The following is an 11729-nucleotide window of genomic DNA, read 5'->3' as shown; positions in this document are numbered from 1 at the left end:
TTATCGCCTTTATTCTTTCGTTCTTATTTATTTTCGCTATGATTTCGTTTATTATTGTTTCGTTTTACTTTAAGATGTTAGCCTAAACATTATAGACTGCCTAGGCTTATGATGAACCTTTGTTGATGTTTGATTTTGATTGGGGATTTATTTATCGTTATGGTTTTATGAACTAGTAAAAGGTTTACTTATATTAAATTGAGGCATATGGATATTTAGAATTGTTTGATTAATTATTATTATTCCATAGTTGCCTTGATTATTGTTTGTCATTATGATAGGTTGCTATTAGGTCATTTACTTTGTGTTTTTGATTATTTTATGATTGATGTGCACTAAGATCATAGGAATAATAATTATTAATTAAATAAACCTAAATGTGCTGCTAACCTAAATAGCTGTAAGGTGCTAGGTTATTGGTAGGTCTTTGTTGATCAGGATTACTAGATTTAGTTTTTCATAAGGAGTCCGTCTAGGTTTGATTGGTTAACTTTGTCTATCAAGTCAATTGAATATATTAGACTGCCTTTGATTTCCGCGCTGTAAGGTAGGATTTCGTATAAAGGAACTAGTTTGTAATTAATTAGGTGACCATGAGGAAACTTGATTTTTAATACTGGTGTGTGTTAAAACTTATTAGAAATCCATAGGTGTCTCTTGAGAAGGGTTACGAAGAACTAAATCTAGTAATAATGATCAACAAAAACCCACCAATAACCTAGCACCTTACAGCTATTTAGGTTAGCGCGCAGCACACTTAGGTTTATTTAATTAATAATTATTATTCCTATGATCTTAATGCACATCAATCATAAAATAATCAAAAACACAAAGTAACTGACCTAATAGCAACATATCATAATAACAAACAATAATCAAGGCAACTATGGAATAATAATAATAATTAATCAAACAATCCTAAATATCCATATGCATCAATTTAATATAAGTAAACCTTTTACTAGTTCATAAAACCATAACGATAAATAAATCCCCAATCAAAATCAAACATCAACAAAGGTTCATCATAAGCCTAGGCAGTCTATAATGTTTAGCCTAACATCTTAAAGTAAAACGAAACAATAATAAACGAAATCCTGGCGAAAATAAATAAGAACCGAAGAATAAAGGCGATAAAACCCGGAATCTTCGTCCTTGAATATTAAGCACTTCGCCGGCTAATTCCTCGACTCCAAAGCTGTCGAAAACTGATCTCGTACGACTCGGAACTCACCAAATTCGTCTGGAACTTCAGGGTATGCTTAATGGTGAGTTTAGGGGTCTTTATATAGGAAACAGGCAGCCAAAAATACATTAAGACGGTTAACAGCTGGAACGTTCTGGAACTGGGCTGACATTAGAGCCGCCGCGCCGCGCGACGGACCTGGCCACCCTGGCCGCGCGGCGCTCCGGCAGGTGGGGGGGGGGGGGGGCTGGCCGGCCTTGCCTGTCCGGTTCTCTCCTGGTGCTCCGGTTCGCCGGTTTAGCTCGTTTTTGATCTTTTTTCGCCCTCTTTGACCACGAACAAGTCCCGGGACCTACATTTGTTCAAATAAGTTAGTAGTATAGAAATCTTAATAAAAACCAAACAAAAACTAATAAAATATTACTTAAAATATACAAAGGATTTATATATATTTAGCATTATATCAAGGGTATTTAAATTTCACCTTAATGGGTAAAATGGTTTCAAGGGTCCGACCCTTTTTTCAAACCCTTGACTCGTTTACTAGTTTCTAGATAGATATACATCAGTTTCGCGATTAATTTGAAATGTAGGAGAGGTTTGTGTTTTATATATGATTCATCATAAAGTTTCCAACCACTAAGAAAAATAAAAATAAAAGGCCATACGACTGATTAGAAACATACATATATGAGAATCACTGAATTGTTCTCTACATATAATTTGCGAATGTGAATATTATTTGCATCGGTTCAAATGGTTGATAAACTTTCGAAGTTAGAGTTCATCGTATTATTAAATGAAAGTATAATTGTTGCAAGATTCATATATTTAAGTTATATATGAGATATGCAACTAGTAAATGCAAAAAATGAGCTGCGATTACTACTTTAAAGGGTAAAGAGTTGGACCATTCAAACCCTTATTTATACCCGACCCTTTTATTGTTAGAGGGTAGGGTCTACATTTCTTCCTAAAAGGGTAAAGGGTCCAGGTACAATATTAGATAAAAGGGTAGGATCTTAGCCTTTAAACAGTCCTAAAGAAAACCCTGATAAATTATAAGGGTACATGTTAAATCAGCTCACTCACTCTCACCTCAACATCTCATCGCACCCTCATTTATTCATTTACCATTCGGTTTGCATTGTATCTTTTGTTGATCATCCATGTGTTTTTTTATACAACTAATATTTATTTTTAAAAGAATTACTTACTAAATTAATCTATAATATATATAAACGAAAACCCTAAAATCCTATGTGTCATGATGTGGTCGCTCCCCTCTTTTATGGAAGCCATCAGATTGCTTGATTAAATGGAGACCTCTCATTGATTTAACCCAAATTCATGGGTATGGGTCTTACCAAAACCAGATAGCTCTTAAACGGGTTATAATATCTCATTAAATTAAAAATTAATCTTACTAATTATTTGATAGGAAAATCCTATAAAATAGGGATATACTAAAATTTAATACCCAATTTAAAAAGAAAAAGATATTATTTATAATTAATAAACAATTTATAGTAAAAAACATAAGCGAGTCATGGGTCATAAAATCCAAATAGCTTTTAAACTGGTTATAACATATTATTTTTTTTATGAAATCCTTTCATCATCAAACCCTAAGTATATTATTAACTTTCTTATAATAAAGAAAATTAAAATCCAAAATGTAAATATTAAAAAACGAATAATATAAAACAATCATTCTCTCAAGGCATTAGATTGCTTTATTTGTAAATGAAGGCTTCTCACGCATTTGACTCGAATTCACGTGTAAAGGTCTTACCAAACCCATATAGGTTTTAAACATGTTATAACATCTCATTATATTAAACATTAATCTCATCAAATATTTGATATGAAAATCCTATAAAATAGGGATATATTAAAAATTTAGTATCCTATTTTATTTAAAAAAAATATTATTTATAATTAAGAAACAATTTTATAATAAAGAAAATAAATGGGTAATGGGTATCACCATAACCAGATAGCTTTTAAACCGGATTATAATATATCATTTATTTGTGAAACCATTTTATCATCAAACCTCAATTATATTAATTATTAACTTTCTTAGAATAAATAAAATTAAAATCCAAATATACATATATAAATATTGAAAACGAATACTATAAAACAACCACTGTAATACGGGGGATAAAATCTAGTATAAAGATAAATATCTGTTTCCCCTTAAGGTTAGACGTCCGATTAAGTCTAACTCTTACAAACCGTCAGGAAGCACCCACAAGTTCTACTAAAAATGTTTTGAGAGTTGAACAAAACCGCTCAAACTTTGTTTTCAGTAATAACAAACCCATAAATTTCAAATTCGGTTGCCTTAAATCATAATGTTTTGGTTTCTGTGACACCATGTTAATAGCATTCACAAACACTAAATGAACCACCTCTTGGTTTCCAAGCTGCGTATACTCCACAACCACTCTTCTGTACAACGTTTCCACAACAATTAATCTACACTAAGTTTTAGGGTTTTTCATTTCCCAACAATCTTTTCTCATATTAGAAACATTTAAGAAACTTTTGAAATCGTATGCTATATTAGAACGATCCGAGTTTGTGAGCGATGGCGGGCCCTATGAGTCGCAGATCGAACGCATCAAAATCGATTCGTGGATCTGGAATTGTCGTGGCAATTCTCTTCGGAATTCTGGTCGGATGTATCTTCGCATTTTTATACCCTCATGGTCTCTTCTCCAGCTACACCTATTCCGATTCTCATTTCCAGAATCGCCGTCTTTCCAAATCAAATCTCCAGGTTCAATCGTAGTTTATGGCTAACCGAGACCATGCACATTCAATATTTATTCTGCATGAATCCATAAGTTGCTTATATTATAACTTGTTAACTAATTAAATATTATTCATTTTAAATTGTTGTCCAATCAGTTTCAGTATAACTTTTGCAGACCACCTTAAGCGTACCACTCGTACAAAAACTTATTTTATTTTTATACAGGACACATGTTACATTTTCCAGATATCATACAAGCAGTATAAATTTATATCAATCGTATGATATGTGAAAGATGTTAGAAAACCTGTGTATAACCTGTTAGTGATGTGCGTATAACATGTTAATATCCATATACTAAGCTTCTTCTCTTTGTCAGATTGGATCAACTTCATGTGAATCCACAGAGAGACTTAATAAAATATTAAAATCCGATATTCAAGACCTATCAAACATGAACGATGAACTAACGAACCAAATTCAAGATTTAACCAAAAAGTTGCACGCAGTAGAACACCAAAACAGTCAAGCCGAACAACAAATAATAGTCGTAGGCGAGCCCCAAAAAGCCAGGCCATTCGGGACTGTTAAGGGCATAAGAACCAGTCGTAGCATCCTTCCAGACAAATCCGTTAACCCACGACTCGCAAAAATCTTGGAAAAAATCGCAGTAAAAAACGAGCTCATAGTTTCACTAGCAAATTCCAATGTAATACGCATGTTAGAAATTTGGGCGTATGGTATTAAACAATTAGGCATGCCCAATTATCTTGTTGTAGCTTTAGATAGCGGAATTGTAGAATATTGCAAAGGAAATAATGTACCGTTTTACACGCGGGACCCGAATGAGGACATCGATTCGGTTGGCAAAACGGGCAACAATCATGAAGTTTCGGGGCTAAAGTTCAAAATTTTGAGGGAGTTTTTGCAATTGGGTTATTGTGTCTTGATGTCTGATGTGGACATTGTATACATACAAAACCCGTTTGATTATATATACTGCGATTCAGATGTGGAATCGATGTCAGATGGACATGACAACATGACAGCATATGGATATAATGATGTTTTTGATGACCCTGAAATGGGTTGGGCTAGATATGCTCATACAATGAGAATTTGGGTATATAATTCGGGTTTTTTTTTATTTAAGACCGACACTACCAGTAATCGAGCTTTTGGATCGTGTGTCTGAGCAGCTTTCTCATGCGCCAGGTGAGTGGGATCAAGCGGTTTTTAATGAGGAATTGTTTTCCCGTCTTGTCCTGGTTATGCTGGCCTTCATGCTTCTAAAAGAACGATGGACCGGTATCTTTTTATGAACAGTAAGTTTCTTTTTAAGGAAGTGAGAAAAGATGGAGTTAAGGAAGCTAAAGCCGGTTATTGTTCATGTTAATTATCATCCGGATAAGCTACAACGAATGGAGGCTGTTGTCGAGTTTTATTTTAATGGGAAGGAAGATGCATTTGATTTGTTTCCTGATGGTTATACTGATTAATATATATTTAGTAGTAAGGTGTATGTATGATAAACATTTGGGAAGAAAATGAATTTGTAATGTTATCAATGTTTCCTCCACTTGTTTTGACTTTTTAATATATGTTGTTAGTTGATATAATGAATTTGTAATATTGACAATGTTTCCTCCACATTTTTTTAACTCTCTAATATTTGTTAGTTGTTAGTTGATAGCCTTTTGGAAAGAAAATGAATTACATATTTTTTTCGGTTTTAATGGACTATAGAGACAAGCTATAAGCCATTGTTTGTAGGATTGTATAAAACAAAAGTGCCAACAACATTCAACGCATCAAGTCTTTTGGACTTTGTTAGGGTTGGGTGCAAGGGCCATGTTCCTATGAGGCCCAATAATGTCTTGTCTCAGACTATCAGATGATCATTAAAATTTAAAACCCGTTCACAATTTCATAGAACATAGTAAAACTAAATAGGCTAATATTGGTTCAGGTTTGGAACCGGTTTTGGCTTACAAAGTGATTTTTTGTTCACCTCTACTTGTTACTAACCGACTACTGATCAATAAACAGGTAACTTTGGTTAATACAGGTTGAGTTAACCTTAAATATCTCCCTCAAAATTATATAGTGTTTTTATTAAGAAGATTAGTGTATGGTATACCGTATTATATAATAACAAAAGTTACGTAAGTAATAAACCAGAATTTTTAAATAAAGTTATTTAGAAGGTTTAAGTACATAAATGTATCATATATAAGGACTTCTTTTATTCGTCCTGTTCTGTTATTTAAGATTCTTTTTTTGTTGGATTTTTTTTAGGATATCTTTCCATAAGCTGAATATAACTTAATTACAGAAATGAAATTACTAGTTCTGTTCAGACACAACACAACTCTGAGTGCTCGAGTAATTGATTAGGATAACATATATTTTATCTTAGTTTTAAATTATGATAATTCTACCTACCAAAGGTGCTTCTTGAAATTGGACAAACACATACATGCATAATAAAAACACTTAAAGATAGGGAAAAAAAACTAAATTAATGATCGCCAGTGATCCGCATGTGAACGTCGAAGCAAGCATGTTACCGAGTTTTTTACCCAAATAGGTGTAGATACAAAAATTATTTACCCTTTTAGTGTACTTTAAAAAATATTTACCTATTTGGGCACTTTTCTTTATCCTCTTTATTTTAAACTAAATTATACTTTTCATTTAGTTTTTTATGATAAATACAAAATTAGAAAACACAAAATTCATCAAATCAAATATGCTTTACTTTATTTTTCTCGTTTATTGCTTAAATTTTTCACAAAAAAATTTGCATAAATACTACAAAAATTCCAGCATCAAAATTTTGCAAAATTTTAATAAAATTCTGCAAAAAATAAAAAAATCTGAAAAAAATAAAAGCTATAAATCTAAAAAAGTAAAACTAAAATTCAACAAAAAATTCATTAATTAGGAAATAAGAGTTTTACAATAAATTTGAGATGCGCACGTCGTCCACAAGAAACCGAGCCGCCGTTCAAATCGAACTCCAATCGAACCCAAACAAGGGTGCCTGAATCCAAGCCGTCGCTCGAATGGTTCACTCTAACCGTCGTCGTCTAAAACCGCCCGTTCTAAGCTCGTCTGAAATCGAATCGCCCGCCCAAATTGAATCGCTGATGAATCGCCTGATGAAATCGGCAACACTTTGGTATAGGGGAGTATGAATCGTTTGTGTGTTACGGAAGAATGATATTTGTTTCCTTGTTAAAGATAATAAAATTAGTTTCTTTATTAGAAAATAATAAAATAACAAAAGGTACCCAAATAGGTAATATTTTTCAAGGTACACCAAAAAGGTAAATACTTTTTGTATCTACACCTACTTGGTAAAAAACTACATATTACCAAAGAAGAGAAAATTAAAAATTGAGTCTTTAAATTGTTGAATTTAAGTGGTGACCATTCAAAAAAATTATTACTAAACTCGGTTCAATAATATGCCAAATAATTAATTAATCAAATTAACCAATATGAACGCAGCAGAAAAATCTAGTAGTCAATACTTTAACGAACCCGAAATGATCCGGTTACAAAACCATACGAGCACAGTAATAATAACAACCAATTAAATATAATTATAAATCGTCAATACATTTAATTTTTACCTCGGTTAATAAATAACTGGTTGAGACATCGAGGGATAACGAACTTCGCTAGGTGACTAAATGAAACCCGACGATGGCGGTGCACATGGGCAACATCGGCGGCGGTTAGTAGCAGTGGCGGTGTCGTGGAGGCTGGAAGACAGAGGACAGCGGCGGTAGCACAAGATAGCAACGGCAGCAGTGGCGGCGCACAGTAGCGGCGGTGGCGACGGTTGGTTTCCGGCGGGTAGGTGGCCGATGACGGTGGGGTGGGGAGAGAGAGCGCCAAAAACTATTTGGTGGCTAGGGTTTTGATAATCTTAAGCTCATCTCATTATTAGGTTAAATTTTTTATTAATAAACTAGATAATCCTAATCGGGCCACCAAACCCATCTCCAACTCCAAAGCCCAGTCCCTAAATATGCCCATCTCATTATTACAAGTCATTACTGGTTAACTAACTTAAGCGGGTTTTATGCTCGTTACCTAAGGTGTAACTCTCACGGGTCATAACTTGGTCAACCGTGTTGACTTAATTGAGCCGGTCCATAAATTCAACTGTCTCCCACTTGGATGGTTTCTGGTTAAGTTCCTCAACGCTGATAGCCAGTGGTGCTCTAGCTACACATGGCGCCCCCAACAAGTTATGACATTTTAAAGTTATTAACCAAAATATCTTGGAATACACTATTGCAAGATAATGAGCTTATGGTAATAGTTGTCATCTATCCTTTACGTATAAGACACCAATTGAACAATGAGACATGGATCAGATTCAATCTCATATGGCATTCAATAATTATTGTTTTCGATCTAGAATCAAAGTGGTCCAATCAAACACACAGTAAGTTTGGGTGAGGCCTTACACTTCACCAGTTTAAATCAACAAGGGCGCCACGACGTCTGACTGTTACATATCATGTAAGAGTAGAGAATCCCATATTTATTACATAGAACTCCCATTGAACTTCAGATTATTCCCAACCAATGCCTTTATAGCTGGCAGTTACACGACAACGTTTGAAGCTGATCAAAGAATAGCCTTTAGTAAACGAAAGTTCAAATATGTATCTTAGGTCTAAGGATACTAAATGAGTATACCATTATCAAAAATCTTATGACTAACATCCATGAAGATGATTTGATGCGAGTTACATCCAACATCATTCACAATGAGGTCTGTGAGTTTGGAAGTCAACTCCTTAAGCCCAAAGTTAGAATAGTCTTTATTCAGAATCGTTCCCACGAATCTGAGCGACTACGGATAATTTATAATACAATATTCATGGATTAAACGTATTAAAATTGAACACAATTATAATATTCAATGTTTGCATTTAACCATTAAATCAAAAGTGAACTCAAAAGCATAACTGTTTAAATGTTCATACATCCAAATACTAAATCAAAACAAATGACTAGCTAATTTAAGACTGATAGCATCCCTTTGTTGGTCATGCTTGTCCTGAGTCATCGGCTTATTGAACGGGTCTGCTAGGTTTTGATCTGTCTCTACTTTGCTTATTATGATTTCTTCGCATTCCAATATTTCCCATATAAGGTGGAACTTCCTTAGAATGTGCCTGCCTTTGTGATAGATTTGGGCTCTTTGGCCTGAGCAATAGAACCTGTGTTATCACAGAACACCTTGATTAGTTTATGAATACCCAAAACCACATCGAGGTCAGTGATGAACTTTTTCATCCAAGTAGCCTCCTTAGCAGCATCTGATGCAGCTATATACTCAGGTTCGGTGGTAGAATTCGCCACCACACTCTGCTTGGTGCTTTTCCAGTAAATAGCTACTCTATTAAGAGTGAATACAAATGCTGATTGTGAGCGAGAATCATCTCAGTCAGTCTGGAAGCTAGAATCAGTGTAACACCTTACAGTGAGCTCTTTTTCCACTCCTCCAAATACTAAGAACATATCCTTGGTCCTTTTTCAGGTACCTTAGAATCTTCTTTACTATAGTCCAATGGGCAATGCCAGGATTTTGCTGAAAATGACTAGTCATGCTTAACGCATACAAGACCTCAGGTCGAGTGCATAACATAGTGTACATGATAAAAACAATCGCTGAAGCTTATGGAATTGCTTGCATGTGCTTAGTTTCAATGCCCGGTGCCTGTGATTGCGATTTGTTCAACACGGTTCCTTTAGCAATGGGAACAGCTCCTTTCTTGGAGTTATCTATTGAGAAGCGTGCCATTACCTTGTCTATGTATGTACTTTGACTTAGCCATATAAGCCGCTTAGATCTATCTTGGTAGATCTTGATTCCTAGAATATAAGTAGCTTCACCAAGATCTTTCATTGTGAAACAAGATCCCAACCAGTGCTTAACTTCCTTAAGCATAGGAATGTTGTTTCCAATTATCAGTATATCATCCACCTATAGGATGAGGAATGATATAGTTCTCCCACTAGCCTTTCTGTAAATACAAGGCTCATATTCATTTTTGATAAAACCAAGCTCTTTGATTTTCTCATCAAAATGAAGATTCCAGTTGTGAGGGATGCCCGTTTAAGTCCATAAATGGACTATTCAGTTTGAACACCCTGTTAGGATATTTGGGATCGACAAAACATTCAGGCTGAACCATATAGACATCTTCAGAAAGGTGTCCATTAACAAAAGCAGGTTTGACATTCATTTTCCATATCTCGTAGTCATAATATGCGGCTATGGCAAGTAATGCCCTTATCGACTTAGTCATAGCAATGGGCTAGAAGGTTTCATCATAGTGAATACCCTGAGTTTGAGTAAAACCTTTCGCGACTATCGGTGCTTTATAAGTCTATACATTTCCATGCATGTAGGTTTTCTTTTTAAAAATCCACTTGCTCCCTACATTTCCAGACTTCATTGTCATGCATAGATTGCATCACGGCGTTCATGGCTTATTGCCATTTCTCAGATTCCGGATCTAAGATAGCAAATTTGTAGTTAGTAGGTTCGTCATTTGACTCGACTACTAATAGGACTTCGGGACCATCTAGATGCCATAGGTGTTGCTCAAGTGGACATTTGACTCGTCTTTGGGACCATTTGACTCGTCATTTGAATCGGCTATTATTTCACACTACAATTCCATTATTTGCGTTATATGATATTGCTCAATTAGTTATACGTGCAAATGTGACTATGTGCTAATTTTAAGTTTTGGTGGTTGGTATCTCATCCTCATTAGTATGATCATACGCCGTCGGAGTAGCTCGTTATCTATGTGATTCGAGTGAAAAGACATTTTTTTATATTAATGTTATGCTAGTTGTAGTAGTTCATATTTATCGCAAGGAATTGTCTTTTTCTATATTATATATAATCAAAAAACTTGATTACTTGCTCAACTTTGACAAACTATATATTTTCACGCATGACGCATATAGCTCTTTGGGATGAAGAAACAAGTTAAAACATAGTTGGACTTTAGGTTGCATGACGAATAAAGACGCTTTAGTTGTATTTTTAATTATTTAAGTTGTAATGTTTATTTCTTTTGAGATAATGTTGTGCTTTGCATAATTGATATATGAAATGAATAATTTAGATATTGACACGTGTATTTTACTTTAGTGTCTTTTGAGTTATGATACAATTATGTCGCGCTCTGGCATATTCCGCCCGTAGGTTGGGGTGTGATAGTGTAAGGTTTCTTTTTTTTCTTTTTTTTTTATTGTTGCCGACTAGGAATCTAAGTAACCCATAGATATTAAATTTGATTTTGGAGTATCTCGAAGTTCAAAGTAAAGAAAATAAAAGCTGTGTTTTTATTTGGTTAAATAAGATGCTTTGACCATTGTAGCTGGGTTTTCATTTGAGTTGAACAAGATGGTTAAATTCAAAGTTAGTATTTTATTGGATTAAACAAGTTAGATTTTAACCAATGTTTGATTATTTTTTTTACGAGCAAGCGGGTTTGGTTTTGAAAAGCTATTCAGATTGATTGGTTTTTATTTGTTCCAACAGAGTGAAGCAAAATGGGTTCGACGTCAATGACAAGTGACGAAGAAAGACCAGTTGGATTAATCTAACCCAAAGCGACAGAGGGAATATCACTGGAGGTTCCAAAGTTTAATGGAACAAATTACATCATATAGGAGATTTGTGGAAACAACTTTGGACGATCAAGATTTATGGCAGGTCGTTTA

General features: G+C 34.4%; 1 pseudogene; it reads left to right on the top strand.

The window, feature by feature from the left end:
* Window positions 1-3736: 3736 nt before the first annotated feature.
* On the top strand, window positions 3737-5452 carry LOC143544824 (arabinosyltransferase RRA3 pseudogene; annotated as a pseudogene).
* Window positions 5453-11729: the final 6277 nt, after the last annotated feature.

The sequence above is a fragment of the Bidens hawaiensis genome, unplaced genomic scaffold, assembly GCF_021521415.1.
Source record: "Bidens hawaiensis isolate Kalapana, Puna unplaced genomic scaffold, B.hawaiensis_p1.1 tig00000904_1, whole genome shotgun sequence".
Classification (NCBI taxonomy): domain Eukaryota; kingdom Viridiplantae; phylum Streptophyta; class Magnoliopsida; order Asterales; family Asteraceae; genus Bidens; species Bidens hawaiensis.
The sequence above is the reverse complement of the archived record's forward strand: the minus strand, read 5'-3'. Positions and strand labels throughout refer to the sequence as shown.